The sequence below is a fragment of the Corvus brachyrhynchos genome, unplaced genomic scaffold (genome assembly GCF_000691975.1).
Source record: "Corvus brachyrhynchos isolate BGI_N302 unplaced genomic scaffold, ASM69197v1 scaffold60, whole genome shotgun sequence".
Classification (NCBI taxonomy): Eukaryota; Metazoa; Chordata; class Aves; order Passeriformes; family Corvidae; genus Corvus; species Corvus brachyrhynchos.
This window is the reverse complement of record NW_008236767.1, coordinates 2,239,593-2,260,910: the sequence shown is the minus strand read 5'-3', so window position 1 is coordinate 2,260,910 and position 21,318 is coordinate 2,239,593. Positions and strand designations below refer to the sequence as shown.

At 40.5% G+C, this 21,318-nt stretch overlaps 1 protein-coding gene across 1 annotated transcript in view; it reads right to left on the bottom strand.

Annotated features, from left to right (window-relative positions):
• SPIDR (scaffolding protein involved in DNA repair) overlaps positions 1 to 21,318 on the bottom strand; it is a 213,139-nt gene that overhangs the window by 82,342 nt on the left and 109,479 nt on the right. The gene's annotated exons all lie outside the window — the stretch shown is intronic.

Genomic DNA, 21,318 nt, shown 5'->3' with positions numbered 1-21,318 from the left:
TTTGAGTAGGCATAGACAGGAAAAAAGACTATGCTAGACCAGAAAACATAGCAAAAGAATATTGAAAATTAGTAATTCAAGCAGCAGAATGAATGGCTGATAAAATTTTAAGCAAACACTTTGCCTCTGTGCTCACTTCTTCTATCGTCTTCTCTGTGGGTGAGCCTTTACTGTGCTTCCATTGCACTGAGTCTTGGACTGTATCAAGAAAGCTACACTTTCTGAAAGGGTAATAATACCTTTTTGCTGCCGTAACAGAGTCAGCCTTACAGAGAACACTGCAGGTGGGAAGATTAAAAAAATAAAAAATCCATCTAAACATAGACCCAGTATTCAATACTGCCTTCATTTTTTGTTTTGTTCTCGCTTTTTTTCTTTCTTCCCAGAAATATTCTTGCCAGCTGTTTTGCTGTCTCTCAGTATTCCAACAGCGACCGAACATCACCATGTGGTGCTGGATCTCAAAGGCAGAATTAAGATTAACAGTGTTATGATTGAGTGCCAGCTGAAGAAATGCAGCTACAAAACCAGACTCGGTGGCTGAGAGCTCATGGCCCCACTCAAGATGCCCCTGAGCATTGAAATTTTCACCCACTTCCCCCCAGAGCCAGGAAAGGGATGGCACTTCCAGAAAGAACAGTCACCCTTGGATGATAAAAAGAGTTTCGACATTGAGACTTATGAGCATTGTCCGATTCCCCAGTCAAAAAATATAATTCAGCTCTATGCTGATACAGGCACAGGAAACCTATACATGGAAAATGCAGGTCAGATGAAGGCCAGTGGGATAAGGACCACAGGTATGTGTAGCCATGGTACCTCATGCTCAGGATGGAAAATATTCCACAAGCTGGCACATTCTTCAAATAGCTTTCTGAAATAATTATTACCACTTAGACCAGTATAACTTACAACAAGTTAAGCAAATAAATAAATTCCCTAGTTGTGTCCCTTAACCTCATCTACTTATCTTGAAAAGCAAGTCAGTTAGCTTTACTTCCAGTGCTCCTCACTGCCAGACTAAGGTTGCTATGGGGCACACAGTATTTGATTAAAGCAATTATATCTACTGGCATATACATATGTGTTTGTTTTATGCCATGGAAATATCTATATGCTTTTCACAAAAACTGGATATAAAAGATATTAAAGTGAATGCCCTCCTCCCAAACTGTAAACATAGCAGGAAACTTCTAATGTTTGTTTGAAAACACATGCCCTAAGTGATAATCCTGATGGAAAAAAGGAAGTAATTTTGCTTACTCTTTGCCTTCAGGTGGCTCATTAAAACACCTCTTATAAAAGAAAGAGGATATGAGTCTCTCTTGACTTTATGCTGAGGCTAACCATCTTCGGGGAAAGATCCTGGCAGCAAAAGACTGTAAACTCAATTCTTTGTTTTAATTTAGAATTTAATTTGTCAGCAAAACCAAAGTTCATAAAGAAGGCAAATTTTGACAAATTGCAACTGCCATGAGCTCTGCTAAGAGCAGGATGTAACATGAATGTGATTCTTCAAGAGAACAAATTATAATCATTGCATCCAAACAAAAAATGCTTACATTAATAAGTTTATTCTATAGTTTGCCAACTCTTCAGGCTGGCTACTAAGGAGAATTTGCTAACCTCATATTTGTAAGATAAAGTGATCTGCAGCACATCTGCTACATGTCAGCAGGACAAGATGGCAGTTGTCCTGTTGAGATTTTGGATTACAGTTAGCCTTTTCTTGCACTATAGCTATAATACCTTAAATCTGAGCCACCTCTAAACAGAAAAAGGTAATATAAGCAAAGCAGTTTTCCAAATCTCAGAAACCTTGTTCACCCGAGTCATTTGCACCAACAGAGAAAATGTTTGCTTATAAAAATAGTAATTTATTCATGTATCTAAAATAAAATACAGCAGATGTACTAGGTACAGACTAAGAATGTCTGCTGCTCATTTCAGCTATAGTATACTCATAAAAGCAAATGCTTAAGATACACTATGTCAAGTGGACGGGTAGCATGGTAGATTCTGCAGGGAAATGTAATCTATTACATTAGTATTACAAAGACATCAGTAAATAGCTGGAGATGTTCAAAGCCTGAACACTTACCAGACACTCAAGACTGGGACTTACCTAGCTAACTTTATCAACTGGTCCCCTAGACTGTCTTTGCAAAGTCTAGCAAAAACAAACTTCAAAATGAGGTTCATTTGATGTCCTTAAGAGGAGAGGAGACACACTTCAGAAATGCCAACTTCCTTCTCCCTGATTCCTACAAAAGGATGACAGGCCCATACTTGCACAGCTGTACCACAGGTGCCTTGAGTTGAATGCTGCCTGCCAGGCTGCTCAGGCAGGGCCAGCACAGCACAGAGGCAATCTGTAACCCAGCAATCCCCATGCCAAAACAGGAGAGATGAGCTCTGCTGTGGTTCTCACAGCATCAGCTGCTCTCAGCTTCGCAAGCTCCATCATCACATCATGGGAGGCTTCACTGGGTTATGAAAAATCATAATGAAATCTTACTACAAACTGCTCCCTGTCTCCTGTAATTAAATGTACCTCTTGCCCAAGAGGGAGATCTTCCCCTATCTGTCTCCTTGATGCTGGGAAGAGGGAGGTCTTCTCATCACCTACTTTTGTGGATAGAGAGATACAGCTAAGGGAAGAAATCTTCATTCCTGTTTCTGTTTTCTTTCACTTTTCAAATACGAAAACACTGTTGTAGAACCGCATGAAAACTGAACTAAATCACTCACAGAAGAAACCACACAGTTTTTTCCATGTCCCACCAAATCAGATGTCATGCATCAAGGAGAACACCCACTTGAAATCTGGCACAGTATCACATCAGAGAAGTGTGCTCCATGTTTTCCTAAATATGTCCAAACTCTAGGAGATGAACTGATGAACAGTTGTACAAATGGGAATAACACTGGTGTTCAGCACAGCCCCACACAGAAAAAGTGCAAGTGACTCCAAAGAAGCAAAGAGCACAGCAGATGTAGTGAGGGTACAGCCATGGCCATAGAGCCAAGAAGTGTAACACTCCTAGGAGCACATGGTGTGCAGTTCATTCTCCTCCAGACCCAGCTGCAGTGCCCCTCTCAGCTGCTCAGCACTAGGTACTGCCAGGACCTTACCACCCCTTGTGGCAGAGTTCCAATCCTTCCAGCGCAAAGGCAGCCAGGTCATCACGAACTGACTTAAATCATCAGTTCCCACTCAGCTCTCAGATTTCACACTAATGTGCATGAAGGACTTTCACACATTCATCTCCACTCTCTGCTGGCATGGGGCAATGGTGTCCAGCAAGGCATCCGGAGTGAGCAGGCAGCGAAGCCAGCAGTGCCAGTGGCAATCCACACTGCAGACAGACTTGCTGCAGCCTCCCTTCTGCCTTTGCCTCTCTGTTACTCTGGGATATGCTTGATCTTGCTGAACCAATTCAATCAGTAGTATGTCAAAAAGTCATACTCCTCCCCCCTCCCCAACTTTTTTAAAACATATTTTCTGATTAGTTTTCTACTGGTTTAGCGATATGGATCACCAGCGCCCAAGCACTACAAGATGATCCAACGCTGCAAGCACATGCAACGGCCAAACTTTGCCCTATATAAACACTTTACGTAAGTCACTGAAATAAATTATGCTGCAAATTATGAGTAAATTATGCTGTAAAGGGGTAAAAATTCTCCTACATTTGTTCAGGACAATCAATTCCTTTTTTTTCACTGTCAATCCACATTAGACTGGTAACTGTACATGATGCTTGCAAAATGCTCTCTGAACACTTCAAGCAGACATGGCTCCTATTGTGCTACTGGGCTACAGTTTATTATCTTGTTTTTTTCTGCTTAATGCAGTTATTTTTTTGAGAGGACAAAACAGAGTGAATGAGGATAAAGCAGAGAAATAAACAGGAGCCAAAATCTCTCCCTGTCTACAACAAAAACACGTCACTAGCAACCACAAAGGATATTAAAATCAACAGATAAAGGTCAGATAAAGCACAAGATAAGGTAGTGCGTACATTAATATCTCAAAGATGCTATTACAAGGTTAATCGGTTATGCTGGCAAGATTTAGATTTGAGCTATTTGGTGCCTAAGAAATATAATCAAAACAATTTATTTTTACTTTATAAACAAAATGTAAATCAGCCATGAAATTACTACTTCACAGAACAAAATTAATATAACGCAATAAAAACTAAGTTTAGAGTCACAGCTCCCTAGGGATTTTTAAACTAGTACAGCTATACACAATACAGCTGCTCCAATGTAAAGAAGAACCCCAAGTTTTTAACACAGGTAAGCCTTGTGCCAGCTGATGGCAAAGAGAAGAGAGCTTGATTTATTATATTTTTGTCCTCGTTTATTTACAGGGTCTTCCCTTGGCTGTTTTTGGGAATGCTACTGAATACCGTGAACTAGAGGTTTCTTTACATTTTCATCTGACAAAAATCAGAAGTTCAGTATTTGCATTATGACTGATTCTGCAATTTCTCTTAACTTTGGATCGTACTATATTTGTATGACTGAAACTCAGAATAAAATGTCAATTGCCTGTTTCACCTAGGGGATGGCTCAAGATTTTCTGTGACTGTTCAACACAAGGGTGGCTGATTCTTGAGCTGAGGGGAAATTATTTAGGCTCATGCCACTACAACAAAACAAAGAAGAAAAGCAATTGACAATATTTGTTCAGAAATCTTTGCAATTGCAGCTTTCACAGCAGTAGCTCTTGAGAAGGACTTGCAGGCACAAATCAGAACACAGTGCTTTTCCCCAAGGCCTGCCTGTGCTCTTGGCAGTGCTCTCCCTTAAGCCTGCTCAACATAACGAGGAATCAGAGTCTCAAAGACAGGGTTAAGTCTAATTCTTCAGCCAGATACATCAAAGGGAAAGTTATCATGAGTATAACATAAGCCATATTTCAGTATTTAAGAGCCCCGTATACAGCTTAAGGAGAACTTGAACTCCACCTTTATCAAACTATTACCTCTGCTATGTATTATTCACACAGCAAGAGTCTTAATTGCCCAGACACTCTGCCAACTCTCTCCTCTCTGTTGAAACCAACCACACAAATCTAAAACGCCTATTTTCAACAGAAGTCTACTGAAGCACCCACTAGAGATATTAGTTGTCAAGTGTTAAGCAGAAAGTTTCACATTTCACGAATTACGGATTTATACAGTTCCATGAGCCTGTCAGTGTCTGTGTGTTTTGGCAATAGCAATCCCTCCTTTCCCAGCCTTCAAGAGAAACACCTTAATTCCCTGCTTTGTTGATTGTTTGTAAGCATATGTGGGTGTATTGGCCTCTAACAGACAAAGAAAGTGCATAAGGAAATCAAGGTAAAGCTAAACTGAAAGAAAGACTTTCCCATTTACTACTGAAAACACTGATCAGTTCCAACACTCTCACTTAACTCACTGGAATTAAATACACAGCAGTGCCACTGGAACTGCATTTCCAAAGCGCAATAATCTTGTATTGCAACCCTTCACTTTATAACAATGTTTTGAAAAGCTAATGGTTAATTTAACTGCAAAACCTTGTATCTCATGCTATTAAGCAATTCATTTTTGCTCACCTGTTGCTTACTGCTTCACTGTTGCTGATATGCCACAGAAAGTCTGGAAATAAGAAATTGCTTTAAGCTAGTCCTGCAGATTTTAAGACGGCAATCATGCTTAGTGCAGGTTCAAAACAGAAAGGAGAACATTAGTGAATTCTCTGAACCTCTTTGCTAAACAGGCAGATTTGCTGAACCAACTAAACCTTCCTCAGGACACTTAGCTTTAGAACAAGATTGAGCTAGTGGCACAACAACTGGAAACCCAGCAAACAAAGTGCTGCGTCTACGAGTGCAGGATGTCTCCTCTACCGAACAAGGCATTTCATAAAATTAAAATGGTTACTCCATCAACATCTAAAGACGCAGGTGGTAAGCTACCTGGAAACAATGTCTAGTTCTTTAACAGTACCTTTTCCTTGGAGATTTTATAGTAATGCACAAAAATTAAAAAGTTCACACAGCAATACTAATTAACAGGCATGTTACAACGTCTGCTTTAGTTGAAGTGTTTTTTTCTTTACCTCATGAAATGAAAATAGAACATAGAGAAGATAGTAATTTGTCTAAAGGAACACAGAAAAGGAACCTCTAGGTTCACAACATCCTCAACCCATGGTTTGCCCCCACCCCTCGTTTAGGCTGACAAGTCTGTGGGTTGTGCTGCAGACCAGGTCAAGGACTCATTCAACTTGGAAAAACAGAAACAAAAACCTCTCCCTTCAAAAAAAAGAAAAACAAAACCAAAACCCCACCAGCTTATAGCTGGAGCACTCCCCTTGGTCAAATCCAGGTCTCAGCATAGCCCAGTGACTGTTAGGCTGGCAGAAACAAGGTGTGCCATGGAGCAGGATGCAGGGTCCAGTGGAACAGTTGGAAGAGGCCAGAAGAGCTGAGGCAAGGATTTATCCCAGATCGTGGCTGGAGGCGTCAGAGTGCTTGGTTCGTATCATCCTCTACCTCATACCCTTAAAACTCCCTACACCGAAGGATACATTCAAAGGGCAACTTCCAAAGGAAACATGCTATTCGAGGCTTGTGCTAATTGCAACTTGTTCCTTTGCAGTTGCAATAGACAGCAAGGAACTGCCTGTGTGTGCAATAGCCGCTTCCATCACTTTTCTAATGGAACGTAGTTCCTGTCAAAACTGAAGGACAGTCCCCATCCGAAGCCAGCAAGAGGCAAAGTAAGATAGCACAAGCAGTAATATTGCAATCTAGATACTTTCCTCCAACTGTTCTGCCTAATCTCATGTCAGCATATGTCATTCACAATTTATCCAGAGTTAATTTCAGGTCTTCTACAGCAAGGATTTGCACTCTGCTCTTTAAAGCAGTGCTCACTACAAGGAAGCTCATTATTACACCCAAAGCAGTAAGCAGAATCTGCAACTCCTTTCAGCTGTCATGTGGCCAACAGAGAAGCTGCAGCTATTTACTCTGTGGAAAAATGTGAGTGATCATGGCAGAAGCTCGATGGCTGCTTAGCAGTCCATGTTCAGGGTCTTTGGTTTAAAAAAAAAAAAAAAAAAAAGACAACAGAAACCTTTGCCAGTGAACTGGCGTCATTTCTGATAGCAGTGTTTTGACATCAGCCTGGCAGAGACATGTAGGCAAAGCCCTGCTGTTTGCAGTTTGCACAGACAGCTTCTTGCAGGTAGCGAGCTCAGAACTAGCCTGTTACAGACCTCTGAGGTATAATACAAATAAACAGTCCTGACCATAATATGCAGTACAGGCAACAAAGCCAAAGAAAGAAGAAAAATAACACATGCCAAAACATGAAAGAATAAAGTAGGTGAAACATTCTACTGCTAATGCTTTATGGAAGTGTAAGAGGATGGTTCTGTCCAGAGAAAGGCTTCTCCTCCTCTCTTTCACATGAGGTAGGAAAAACAACATACAAGAAATGTGGAGATCAAGATGCTAAGTTTCAAACAGTAGAGGATTATAAAATTGAAACTGACAGGACGTGCACAAGAGGGTTTTTCTGCTCTTCATTGAGACACTCTTTTGAAGTGCCTCAGGACAGACTGCACACAGTATGTCCTCTCAATGTCCATCTGAATCACATTTACTCTTCTGTTTTAGAGTTTTTTAATTTGTGAAACCAAAAAACTCCAAATGCAAGGAGGCCAACTAAGCCTACAGGCAGGAGTTACCTTTTCTTTCTTTTTTATTAAGCTTTTATAATGGTTTTTCACCCAGAATCACCACTAACGGTAGAGATAAAAGAAAAATGAGTGCTAGGCCTTTAGACATTACATTTTTGAACACAAGATGAATCCTCTTCTTACTATAACCCTTACCACTGCTAACCTAAAGAGCACTGAACTACAAATTAATGGCAAATGCTAAACTGCCCAAGCAGAGCAGAAACAAAACCTCCTTTCACTATAGGAATTCAGAAATGGTGAGAAACCAGTGTTGACTGACAAGGTGTATTATCTGGATCACAGGGAGATCAAAGTACCTGAAGCCCTTCGTATCAACTAAAACCTGAGCTTTGTGGGTGATAACTCCTCATCTTTGGCATACACATCTTTGAGTCAGCAAATTGCCTTCATTTGATTTTCAAAAACCCTCTCAGGGTTTATCTGCTGAAGAATCCCCCTTTTTTGTTTAACACAAGGAATTAAGAAGTAATTACATTATGTTTACACATTTATAAATGATGGGTTGCCTTTTGTTAAGGGTTCTGGATCCCTTAATCCTTCCTTAATCTAATCAAAGAAATTGGCAATAAATAAAGCACAAAGGGATGTGGCAGCCCAAGGCAGGAGTTTCAAGGAAAACAAAGGAAGCTTCAGACTGCTCCTCAAACCAGTGATCAAGGGCAGGCAAAAGAAAACCTACCACTCAATTCCAGTGGAAACAGGGAAGTAATGGGTATCCTTCTAAGTTTTCACGCAAAGGTATAACACAATAAGTCATAATAACATAACGCGTCAAGCTCCAGTATCAGGCAGTGAAACAACTACAAAATATTTGGTTTAAAAAAATGTCTTATTAAAAAAAATTGTTAAAGGTCTGAGAGCTTATAGTTATCAGTGGAATCTAATTTACTCATCTAGTAGCATTTGATGTCCCTTTGAAGCCAAGTGTTCAGTAAGTGCTGAAAAAACTCCAAAAAAAATTTCCTCCCTCAGTAGTGTGAGGAATAAAAAAAAGTACAGTGAAATGGTTCAAGTACTTCATATGGCAAATGTTTCAGCTTGGGCTATTGATATTTTATTGCACAAACCCTTCCATCAGCTTCCTAGCAGAAGAACTTAATAAATGAAATTATGCCTTTAAGCCTGGGACAAAAGGTACAAGGGCAGATTTTTCTCAAGCTGCCTTCAAGGTGAAGAATCAAACAATGTTGCTGTAAACCTCACAAGCAACACAGCATGACTCTATCACAGAGTTCAAGTTTTCAACAGAGAGTAGGAAAGTGCTATGTCACAAGAGGGGTTTCTGTCCTGGAAATAAAGAGCCTGGCTTCCCAAAACCATCAGCCAGAAGCATTGGTACTGGGCAAACCCCAATCTGTTTCTGAGCCAGCAGCCTTGACACTGCTGAGGTTGGCACATATTAGCCCCTATTAGGATTGCTACAGCTAGTAAGGCTTTCGGTTTCTTTTTTTCCCCTTCAGCTTATTTGCCTGGGCCAAAATGAGTTTTGACAAGTGCCGCTTCTGAGCTTTTCTATTTAAAACCAAGCTGAGCATATACTTCACATTTTATTTTTTTCAGATGTAACTCCTGAGAGCGCAGACCAAGCTAAAACGCAACACCTTGTAAATCAGAAAGGTTTATCTTTACTTGGAATTGCGACAACTACAATGGTTTAAAGCTATTTCTTCATTTCACCGTCATCCAGCCACCAACTTTGAACTTCTTTGTTTAAAGCAAAGATAGTAAGGAAGGAGCGCCTTGCACAGTAACAGTGAAAAATCCAGCAAGAGCAAAAATTGCCAGGCATGTGCTTGGTTGGTAGCAGGCAACAGGAACTTTAATCATCTAACAGATAAGTATTCGCTTAAAAAAATTGCCATGAAAAATGAATATAAACATGGTCTCAGTGTTATAATCCTTGATCATGCAAGATTCCCAGAAATGTCAGGGTGTTTTGCTTTAACGGTAACCATAAAACAAACAAAAATTCCAAGATTCTGTGACCAGCCTGTGCAGACTCCTTTTTAAAACTGTATTTTACTGTTTTGTGATTAAACCTTTCCCACTAAATCTTGATCTTTGCAATGTGCTTTTATTTCTACTTTAACTCAGATACAGTTTCCCAAACACAAGATAAAGATTCAGCTTTCCAACAACCAGAAACAAAATCCGTCTTTTGTAATACAACCTCCTAAAGCACTTATTTAAAAGTATAGGGCCACAAACAAACACCAGCTGAGACTGCAGTCCTCTCTTCTTTACTTAGTTGCTACAAAGTAGAGAAATGTATAAGTTCTTCACTGATTGTAACACTTTGCAAGAAAAGCGGGGGGGGGGGCTTGTGTGGAACAGGAACACATTTCTAAACTAAGAACAGTGGTGAAAATTATTTACAGTCTCCACTTTACCTAGACTCTAGTAACTAGAGTGCTGAGTCATAAATTAAACTGGTGCTCTGACCTTTAAGGAACAACTGAGATCATAATAAACACGTCTCGTATTTTCAGCTGAGTCCAAGTAAAGAGGAGTCTCACAGCTCCTTGAACAGCCTCAGGAGATGCAGTTTCTTAAAGCACACATAAAATTGATTAGTGTTCGCAGTAACTAAAAACACATTAGAGAACAGACATGTTAGAGGAAAGAGATGTTAGAGAACAGAGAAGAGAACAGACTTAATTTACTTCGAATTTGCACTCTTTTCCCTCTCATATATGCTCTAAATTAGAAAAGAACTAACACTGAAAATCAACCATGCATGTGAAGAACCATCAAAAACATACAAAAAACCTGAGAACAGAATAGACCAGACAGTACAATAGTTACATGCAGCCATGCAAGAGCTCGAATTTAATTTCTGTTTGGGAAACTGTGGAGATTTCTTACCTAGAAACAGTCACTTTAGTGATGTATATCCCATGAAGGTATTCTTGGGACATAAAAAATTAGGAGGACAGAAAAGTTAGAGTCTACCTTGCTTCAACAAACTTGGATATGGAAACTTCTTCCCATTGTGTGTCATACTACTCATTTTCTCCTCCCAGCTACATCTTCCCGCAGCCCAAACAACACTAAACTCTTTCTTGGAAAGTCCCTCAAACCCACCACGGACCTTCCATAGTCTGAGTGCTTCAATGAGGGTCAATATTCCTGTATGCAAGCCTGTGCTCACGCATGCCTTACCAGCTTTTATCTGTCTACATGAAGTTGCACTTCATCTTTACCAGTTCAGTGACCAACACTGTATTTCACTATACAGACAAAGTTACATCAGCATAAGTAAGCAATTTATTCTTAATCAGGGTGTACTACAAGTCTTCATGAGTCAGGTATGCTGCTAAGCATATTTTATAACAAGGAGGCCTTCTTTCTTGGCTTGGCTGGTAACACTCCACCTGCGTGGCACCAAGCTGTAACGTTGTTACAGACAACTTTCAGGCAAATGGCTGTAAATAAATTTAGAAAACAAGATACAAATGCTATCTTGAAACCCTTTCTGCATCCACAAAAAGAATTTCTTAGACAAAAGCAGAAGGCTACATGATGCAGCTCAATACATCCACATGCTGGTTAGCCCTAAAAAGGGGAGGACCTTCTCCGTGCTTGTCTGTGAGCTGGTTCAGTTTGCTAACCCAGGGAATTAGTAATGCAGAGCTGGTGAACGGAAACTGCTCCCAGACGGGTGTGATGTGTGCTGGAGATGGCACAGGCAAAATGGCAAGGACACACACCCCACCCTCCAGGCAGCAGCCAGGGCTCTTTGCTCAGGAATGGAGCTAAACAGCACCATAAAAGAATCCAGTTTCAATTGAGAAAGTGTCCAAGCAGACATGAGAGCACAAGATGAACATCAATGTAGCTCATTTTAGGTACTTCTCATTGGCCTTTCCACCTCATTAAGTCATCAGCTAGACTGTAGACTCCCAGGAACACAGGTCATTAAGACGGGAATGGTATTAACTGTCAAATAGTTCAGGCATTAATAGTAATAACAAGAAACAGAAACAAAACAATAAACATCAAGTATTGTCACAGCTCTCTGACTAAATGCAAAACATGCTATTTACGTTATGTAATTGAGTTATAAAGCACTTTCACTCTTGCTTGTGAATAAGAAATTGCAGCCTTCTATCTCTGCAGTTTGAAATGTCTCTCAGTGGCTGTAGCAAGCTCACCACAAAAGTTCACTATTGTATCACGTGTTGAACCATGTGCCAGCACTGGCAGGGTATGTAAATGAACTCACTGACCCCTTTGGGTTTTCCCCTTTCTTTTCCCTGATCTTTAATGAGGATATCGAGCTCACAGGGAGTAGCAGGCAGGAGATTGCGCTGTACTTTCACAATGGGAAAGAAGCCAAAATGCAGGCACAATGCCTGGATTCAGCAGTTTCAGGCAAATTCAGCAGAACTGCATACATCCTCCTCCGGGAAGAGAGCTTTCCACCGCCACTTTAACAGGAAATCTAGCTCACAACCAAGGGTGGGCTATCCCCTCATTCACCTTTCACACCTAGTTATTGAAGCTATTCCTCCACAAGAAAGGTTTTCCTGTTAGAGAAACTTCCAAAATTGCTTAAGAGCAATTTGCTTTGATTTGTTATGATGATTTCATTCTGTAATATTCCGAATATTACATGTCATGCTTATTGGTCTTTAATTTGGGGCTTTTTATGCTGAAGATTTTGGTAAAAAAACCTGTACATACTCAGAAAATAGTAAAGGAAGAAAATGAACATAGCATTAGTCAGAGAAATATAAGTATATATACTAAAATGTCTCAAAGTTCACAGTGTATTCATTTTCTGCCTGAAAATGGATCCCACTGACACAGACTGTGTATGCTTAATTCCAATTTTCTTTATGTTCCACCTACCCTTTCCTTAATTAGTCTCTCTTTAGCTGCTTACAACACAGACAAATTACTTGGTACAATCTGAAGTTCTCCTCTTTCCTCTCAAAAGCAAAACAAATTTCTCCAACTAGTTGGCAGAAAATAAATTTAGATGTGTTCTATGTTCTCACATTCTATATGAACAAACACATTTTAAAGACAAGACTGCACATGCCTCTAGACAGAAGACGCACAAGATTCAAAACTCAAGAAAGAGCAGCCAGAAGCATCTTTAAGTCTCTCTGAATGTGCTGCTGCTCTTGGGAACTACAGCAGCTTCTGACATAGCTCATCCCATTAATTTTATTTACTAATATTCCAATAAAACTGAGAAGCACTACTATTGTCATTTTTTTAATATGCATCAAGACTCACAAGAGATAGCTTGCTGGAGATTTTATGGGAAGCCTGTGGCATAAGCCAAATGAAATCAGGAATGTAAAGAATATTTTGAAAACATAGTCTGTTTTTCCTCATCTAGTTGCCTTTGATTATGATTCTGCCTTAGACTACAAGATGTTTGAACATGTGTCAAGAGTCAGCAGAGAAAGGGATGAGATTATGACCACGTGATTGGCATACAGCCAGCTCTATGACATGGACTTCTGTGACACAGTGGTAGAATATGAGGTAACAGCATATGATCCTCCTGTGTCCCTGGACAAACTGTGAAACCAGGAGAGCTTTGGCAGAGTTGAGGTTTCATGCACTATCATAAATATAGGTTTGCCTAAAGAAAACATTCTGGCTCCATGCTGTCACAGTCAGGCATCCAGGCTAGCTGGCATCTTTTTTCTTGACTCCAAAATCAGACTCACAATATTTTAAAAAATTTTTTTTAATATTTGCTAGAACAAAATTTTTAAAACTATTTGCTAGAACATTGAATTGTCCATTTGCAACATTATATTGTTGAGAAATGTGAGGTTATCGCCCAAAAATTTGTTCTGGGCCACTAACTCTTTCTCACCAGTTCAGAGAAGTTACAGAAAAGGTGTACTGATTCAAATAGCAACTATTCCATGCAGATTAAACAAAACAAAACAAAAAACGAAACAAGCACATTTAAGACTAAGGGGACATTCTTCCTCACAGAAACTAGTAGTTCTTGGCTGGCAAAGAATAAGCTTGCACTTTCTTACTCTTTCTCCAAACAGGGAGAGGAGAAAGAGGCGATGGAAGGAAGGGAGAGGATTAATCAAGATAAAACTTGCTGATGTTTATATTCTGAAACAAAGGGGAATAATAATCTGAGAAGATATATTACATGACAAAGATAGGAAGTAAGTTGCTACATCACAGAATTATTGGAGCCACATCCCAGCTGTAAGAGCCACGGATAGAAACACAAAGATTATTTCAAATGAGGTTACTAGTGCATCACTGTTAGGGAAACAGCGGAAGCGAAGAAGGAAGTAAAAACTAAAAACATTGTTTGTTTTGAAGATACTATATTTTGGCAAGTCTGAGGAAAGGCTGTCAAAAGAGGAAAGTTGTACATCCTGACAATAATGGACCCTACGAATAACTTACAGACAAGAGATTCTGGTAATGTTTGTTTTTATATGAGGCAAAAACTCATTTGCTACTCTTATTGCCCTAGATTGAAGTTGCTTCTATATAAACAAATATGACACAATGAAAAACTGCTAGGATTCACCGAGCTACGGAATGTCCTTCCTGCTCACCCTGGCTCACTTTTAACTTCGAAACGTAAAAGGAATGTCACGCATTTGTAAACTATGTCTGGGAGCGAAGCCTCAAGTATCATGAATAAAAACACTCAAGTTCTACACTGTACCAGTAAAAATGCTACGTGACTTCTATTCAAGCACAAGCTCACATGTTTCTAAATACAGATGGTATCCATCATATGAAGGAGGAACATTAATTACTTCATTTGACATCTTTCTTGAGAACTGCACCCCTCCTCACTGAGCAGAACAAAGTCTCTGGCACACTAGAAGTTGCCAAGACTTTCTGCTTCTCTGTCCTCAACGCAATGCATATTCTCTATGGAAAGAGGAAAACAAGAAAGGGAAAAATTTGTAAAGCAACCCTCTGTTCCGTATGCTACTCCAATTGATTTCTCAGATCAGTTTTTAATACCTAATCTTACTGTAACCATGTTTCCAGGCAATTATATATTGAAATACATATTGACAAATCAGTTTTTCACTTGTATACAATAACTGTTTGTTAAAAACCTGCTACTTGCAGGTTGGCCATTTGCAGCTTCTATTCAAAAGAACAAGCTGTAAACAGTGTGCTAAAAGGCACCTGACTGGGTCTGACTGACCTGTTGCTCTGCTCTGCTTGTATTTCCTGGCTCTAACCTGGCTGCGTAAGGGAACAAGGTAAAAGTCCACATGAACCTGCTCATTTCTCCTGGAAACAAACCTCGAGCTATACGCTGGGAGATCAAGAGTCTGCAATTGCTGTGGTGTGGGCATGTCTATCCAGGGGATAACTGTTCTATCACTTCACCAAAATAAAGCCTGAAAGAACCATGAATTATTGATTTAGGGCAATGGGGTAAAGGACCACCATCTTACATTCCACAGCTCACACATACAAATTTTTTCTAGGTGTTCATGCCACGGTAAACTCTGAACTTGTTCCTCTGTATAAAGTTACAGCGCTTAAGACTGGTTTCCCTACTTATCGTTCCAAGTATCTGTTTGCCGTACCATCAGGTATATGATATGGCAAAAGCTGTCTGAGCTTTCCAGGGTAGCCAAGGGAATGAAAACATACCTCTTTTCAAATTAACACATACCAGCTACAAGGGAACAATGTCAGTATTTTAGCACAGTCTTAAAGACTCCACAAAAGAAAGGATGCAGTCAGACAAGGTCTAGAACTTTGACAGACGCTACACAGCCACCATTACCAGAATGAGCAACACCCAGGTATTTAAAAGCTGAACATCCACCTTTTTTTTTTTTTGTTTCTTCTCCTTAGTGTTTAAAAAGCAGCTTATTGTCTGGAGTTTTTCTGTTTACTAGTGTGCATCTGCGTATGTGTATGACAATAGGAATTCTCAGAGCAAGCCAAACTGAGAAAGATGGATTGGTTTGATGTCTGGTCATTCATGGGTGTGTCCACACCAGTCCCGCAGTTCAGATCAGTGGTGTGCTTCTGCAGCAAATCTCTTCATCTTCCCTGAGCTTTGGTTTGGATTGTGAAGCAGCCTTCTGAGCTCACACAACGGATTCTTTTCATATGAAACTAAACCTGAAGATGTGCTCCAACTGCTATAAGGCATTCAGGCCACATGATCAGCTTACAGCCTGTCTGGAGTAAAGCCCCACAATGCCTACAGCAGGACCAAATCTCCCACACCAGCTTCTACTCCACAAAGCTGCTCCTATCACATCACATTATTTGCTAGTATAGACATGTCTGTGTCAAAAACTATGTTCCCGTTCCTTGGAAAATTCATCTTCTATACACACAATCCTACCTGCATCCTTTGATAGCTTCATTTCAGACAGACACATTACTGTGGAAGGCCATGAAAGCAGAAAGACAGACAACCTTTCCCAGCTGTACAGCAGCACAGATGTTTTGAAACAGACTGGGGAATCAATGGCACAGGAAGGAAATCACCAAACGATGCCATTCACAGTACACAGCAGTGGCAGGCACAGGGATGATCAGATTCTGGGGTATGCTGAGGCTCCACACCCCGCAATGCTCCTGATGTGAATATATGTAAATGAGTTAATAATGAAGCCCTCAGCCTACAACCTGCAATGTTGGCACAGGTCTTCTTGACAGCTGCATATGTACTCATTTTTTGACATACTGATTATTGGGGCTGCATCACATATAGCAGACATCACATTCAAATCATTGCTGTTTTGCAAGAGGCAAACCTTGATTTAGTTTAAGTCTTAAATGATAGTTTGTGACACAGCTTCTAATTTAGTTTACACCATGGAATCATTACGGTAATCAAAAGAAAATACTGGAAAAATATTTCAACTCAAAGATAAGATGTAAAAACCAGGAGAACTGGAAAAGATGACTGAAGAGTCTTAGCAGGAGTTGAGATGAGGCCGAGAGACCTGGAGACCAAAATAAAATAATGGTAAGCCATTTTTCCTTAACCATCAGTTCCCTCTTTCTACCCCCAGTTTCCCTGGATTATTTAATGGTTCAAACAAAATGTGACTTATTTCTATTCACTGCTTCAAACTGCTTAGAAGTATCAATCTACATTCTTGGAATTTATCATTCACGTGTTCAGACATACTGTGTGTATTTAGTCTACTGTGTGCATGCTTTAAAATTTCTCACAAAGGGTTCCTCTAACCTTTACCAAAACAATTGGATTGACTTATTGCACTACTTAAGATACTCAAATTCTGACTACTAATTTAAAAAAAGTTTTATTTTTTACCACTGGAATCTCATCATTATATAGAAATCAATGTATGACCCAACCTACCCAGCAAACAGTAAAGTACTATGCAGTGCATTTCTTGAACTGAATCCTTCTGAACACCAACAGAGATTAATGGACAAACAGAGCAAAAGACAATTAATGATAATGCTACCATGTAAGTGACAATAATGATAAAGCAGCTGACTTCTCAAGGTTTACCATTAATCTTTTTTGCTCTTTTTGTGCTGTCACTATAATGTAGAAAAAGAAATATGTTGTCATGGTGACCCTAAGTGAAGTTACAAGAAGGGTGTAAGAAGAAATTACTCAAGATCAAAAGTAAAAATTATCTAAGACAATGATACAGTAAAAAAAATAGTGTGGCAACTGAAAAAGACATGAATTGCTCAGATTTCATGCAGCTACCAAGACTGTAGTGCAACTAGCAGCAAATAGTGGAGAGATCAGAAAGCTATGCAAGAACAGAGAGCATTAGGAGACCAAGATACGTGAGAAAGCGCAAGCTTACACTGCCACAAGCAGAAAGCTCTTTGCAGGGCATGCCTGTATTAGAGACAGGAACCAGACTGTGTAGCATAACACTACTAGAAAGGACTAGGGCAGATTCAGTTACAAAAAGCTGACCGTAAAATGAGATGTTCCCACTACACTGATACACATCGTACCAAGATGATTCCTGGAAAGCTGGACAACATTCATGCATAATAATTTTTTTTATAAGTTTGGGGACAGAATCTTCACAAAAAGGTACGTTCTGTGCCTCATCCAAACTAGAGTAGGGTCAAGCAGCTGAGGATTTTAGAGGGGGTTATCTGGAGTCAGGCAGTCCAGTTGAGGCATGTCCACCCAGGTCGGATGACACATCAATCTAAAAGGGGGCACACACAAAGCTGTTAGTTCATGGCTCTTGTCCTGAATTTACTGACAGGTGGCTAGAAATAATGTATGACCTATATTATTTTCCCAGTATAGTGGCGGGTGCCAGGACACAACTCTCCTAAAAGAGATTGTGCAGCTGCTGTAAAATCTTGGAAGGAACTGGCAGATTTGGGTAGGAAAACAGCTTTCTCTTAGAGGTGGGTAGCTGGCAAGGTTAGAGTCATTAGTAAAAGTGGATTTGATTGTGAAATTTTGTGATAGATGTGCAGCCTACAATTCTTTCTGTCCACAAAAATCACCAGCAGCTCACGTGCACACATAGTATTTACATTAAAATGACTAAGACAGGGACTTTTGCAGTGATGAGCTAACAAATGATCACATCATGGAAACAGGAATTGTCCTATGTTCCTGTACTTCCTGCATAGAATTATCCTTTTCCTTTTTGTTGTTATCAGATGTGGACCCTGCTGGACAGGTAATATCACTCAGTCCCAGGGAAAAACTAAGGAGAGCAGCTAAACACTGTCCACCAACAAGAGGGAAATGTACTTTCTCAGGGAAGCTGTGCACCAGGTATTCTCAAGCCAGACACTGCAGGGTTGCAATAAGAGGTGTGGGTTTCTTTCTTTGTTTCTTTTTTTTTTTGTATTTGCAAAATGTGCTGGTTTATGCTACAGGTTCAAAAACTATTAGCACTGTGGTTAGAAGCAGTCTGCAGATCATTTGTAGAATCACAGTTCTCTATTAAGGTGTAAAAAAAGGGCTGCAAACGGCTCAATAGGCAGAGGTACAGAGATGTGAATGAAGAACCACTGACAGCAAATTTTAGAAATTAGAAGCAAAAGAGTTTATACAAACTCATATTTCATTTATGATACTCTCTGGGACACTGCATACATTGGAGATCATCCCAAAGTACTACAGCTTGTTCAACAGAAAAACAATGCACACAGTCAAGAATGTGTTAAAAAAGTGTACTGACTGTGGGAGGGGTTGGGGGTGTGGACGGGGGAGAAGAAAAGAATTTTGTCCTTACAATCTAATCACTAAAATCGTATTTTGAGAGGTGGTACAGCTTGAAAGGACTCCTCCCTCAGTCTTGTTCCTGGCAGAAGTTAGCAGAAAACACTATAGGGCATTTTCTGTTCAGAAAGAAAAAACCGAAATCGCACAGCAAATTACTTGTGAAGTGACTGCTAAAAACAAGGGAGGATGAAACACAAGCACCAAGCTTTTACAATGATCTTGTAACAGCAGCACATATCTGGCTACACTTCAGCTCCAACAATTGGAGCTGCAGTCCCACCTCGGCAGAAGTGAAAAATACATGCAAGTAAGTGCCAACTGAGTTTCAGTCTCAAATACTTCAGTATTTCCTACCCTGAAGGACATTTTGAACTGCAGTGGTGGTAAAAGTCTTCCTGCATGAACTCCTTAAGGCTCCTTTACAACAACCCATTTACTAGGGAAACAGAGAAGTGTCTGTATTTTAGCAAAACAACCTGTTTTCCAAGTTCTAAAAATAGAAAAGAAAAAAAAATTAGAAGTGTCTGTCATTTTGAAACCACTCACAAGCACTTCATCCTAAGCAACACAGCCTCCCCCCTTGCTAAAAATAAAACAGTACATTACAGCAACATTTTTTGCTGGCTTCAGCCAAGGATTTGAAAACCTCCCCTCAGCCCAGACAGGCCGTAAGCTATGAGTCAGCACTTCTCAGCATTTCTGGAAATTCCTCAGCAGAGCATCCACCCTGTAGCAGGAAGCTGCTGTTCACTTCACTCGGTACCAGGAAATGGATGGCTGCTCATGGGCCTCACCTGACCCGGGCACACAGCCCAAGGAAACTTCCCCAAAACTACCAAACGTTCCCCGTCCCACCAGCTTCCTGCAACACCACCAAATACACTGCCTGGGAATAAGATCGGTAACTACACCCCAATACAACTTCGTGCAGTGCCAGTGAACAGGAAAATAGAGGATCAATTAAGAAAAAAACCGCATCACGCTGGACAAGGGCAAGTCTCTCTGGTGCAATTTTAATGGTATGGGCCCTCCCAGACTGACTCCAGAGGCAGCTCAGCTCCACCAGCCCAGGACAAGATCTGTCCCCTGCCCGAGGAAGTCTGGATTCATACAAAACAGCCATGCCACACCACGTAAAAAGGGGGGTTCCTGGTGCTTACAGACAAAGTGATTCTTTCCCATTTCAAGGGGATAAAGGCACAGGTTCAGGGCATTGCCACACTTGTGATCTGAAGGGACAAGTGGCACAGCTTCGTCTCTCCCTCCAACAGTCCTTGAGCTTCACACAAAACATCTTATGATTTGCGTACAACAGAGCCTAAGGATGGGAGGAGGATCCATGCCTGTCTGGGGGACACCCCAAATCTGCCTCTGCCTGTACAGGCTATGATGTTGTCAGGTACCTCACCCCCACTGAGACACAAGCCAGAAGTCCCCACGGAAGCTCTTGGTACTCAGTACTCCCAAACGTGCAGCACTGCCAAGGTGGAGACACTGCTCTTGAAATGGAGCTACAACATGCACTCGGGTCCATCTAAGGATATAAAGCAGCTATTTCACAAACACTGCCTGTGCTGAATGCAATTCCTACTTTATTCACATCGGACTGAGTATCTACTCTTGTTTTGCTTTAAACACAGGCTTTGACAGGGATTTTAAAGAGGGAGAATTAAGGGAATAGGAAGTACTTTGTGAACAGCAATAATTGCATGTTCTGACCTCTCCAGCTTACATCACGCGCGTTATCCAACAACCACAAATCAAGAAGGAAACTGAATTTCAGGGCAATAATTTTCAGCACAACATATATGTCAAAACTAACAGAACAAGACAAATGTTGACGTTTCCCTGCTTGTTTCTTGCTTTCATATATATGGCTATTCTCCCATTAAAATCTTGTCTCTTTTTTTTAATGAATATTTGTAAAAAGGAAGCTGCCTGAAGTTGGGTACAAAAAAAAAAAAAATGTTTTTCTCAACTGTTTTTAAATACAGAGCAATGAGATTAAAGCGAGGCAGACAGCCAAATACCTCAAGCCATCACAGTCATTAATAAACGCGTTTAACATTCGTGCAGCTTTCGAATGCAGAACATCTGGTTCCAATTCCCAATCTGGCTTTTAATAAAAGTGCCTCCCCCACAATACTTTTATTATAAAGTGTTCTTTTCCTCCGCGCACTCTCAACTCCCCCCTTCCCCCCCCTTTTTTTTTCTTTTTGGAAGCGTCTGTTCCTTCCTTCTTGCTGGAAGCCACCTGACCACTGCCAGGAAGAGGAATGCAAAACATTCCCAGGAGCAGCTCCTGACGTCAGGGCGGCAGCATTCCTCCTCCTCCTCCTCCTCCTCCCTCTCCCTCTCCCCCCCGCCGCGCT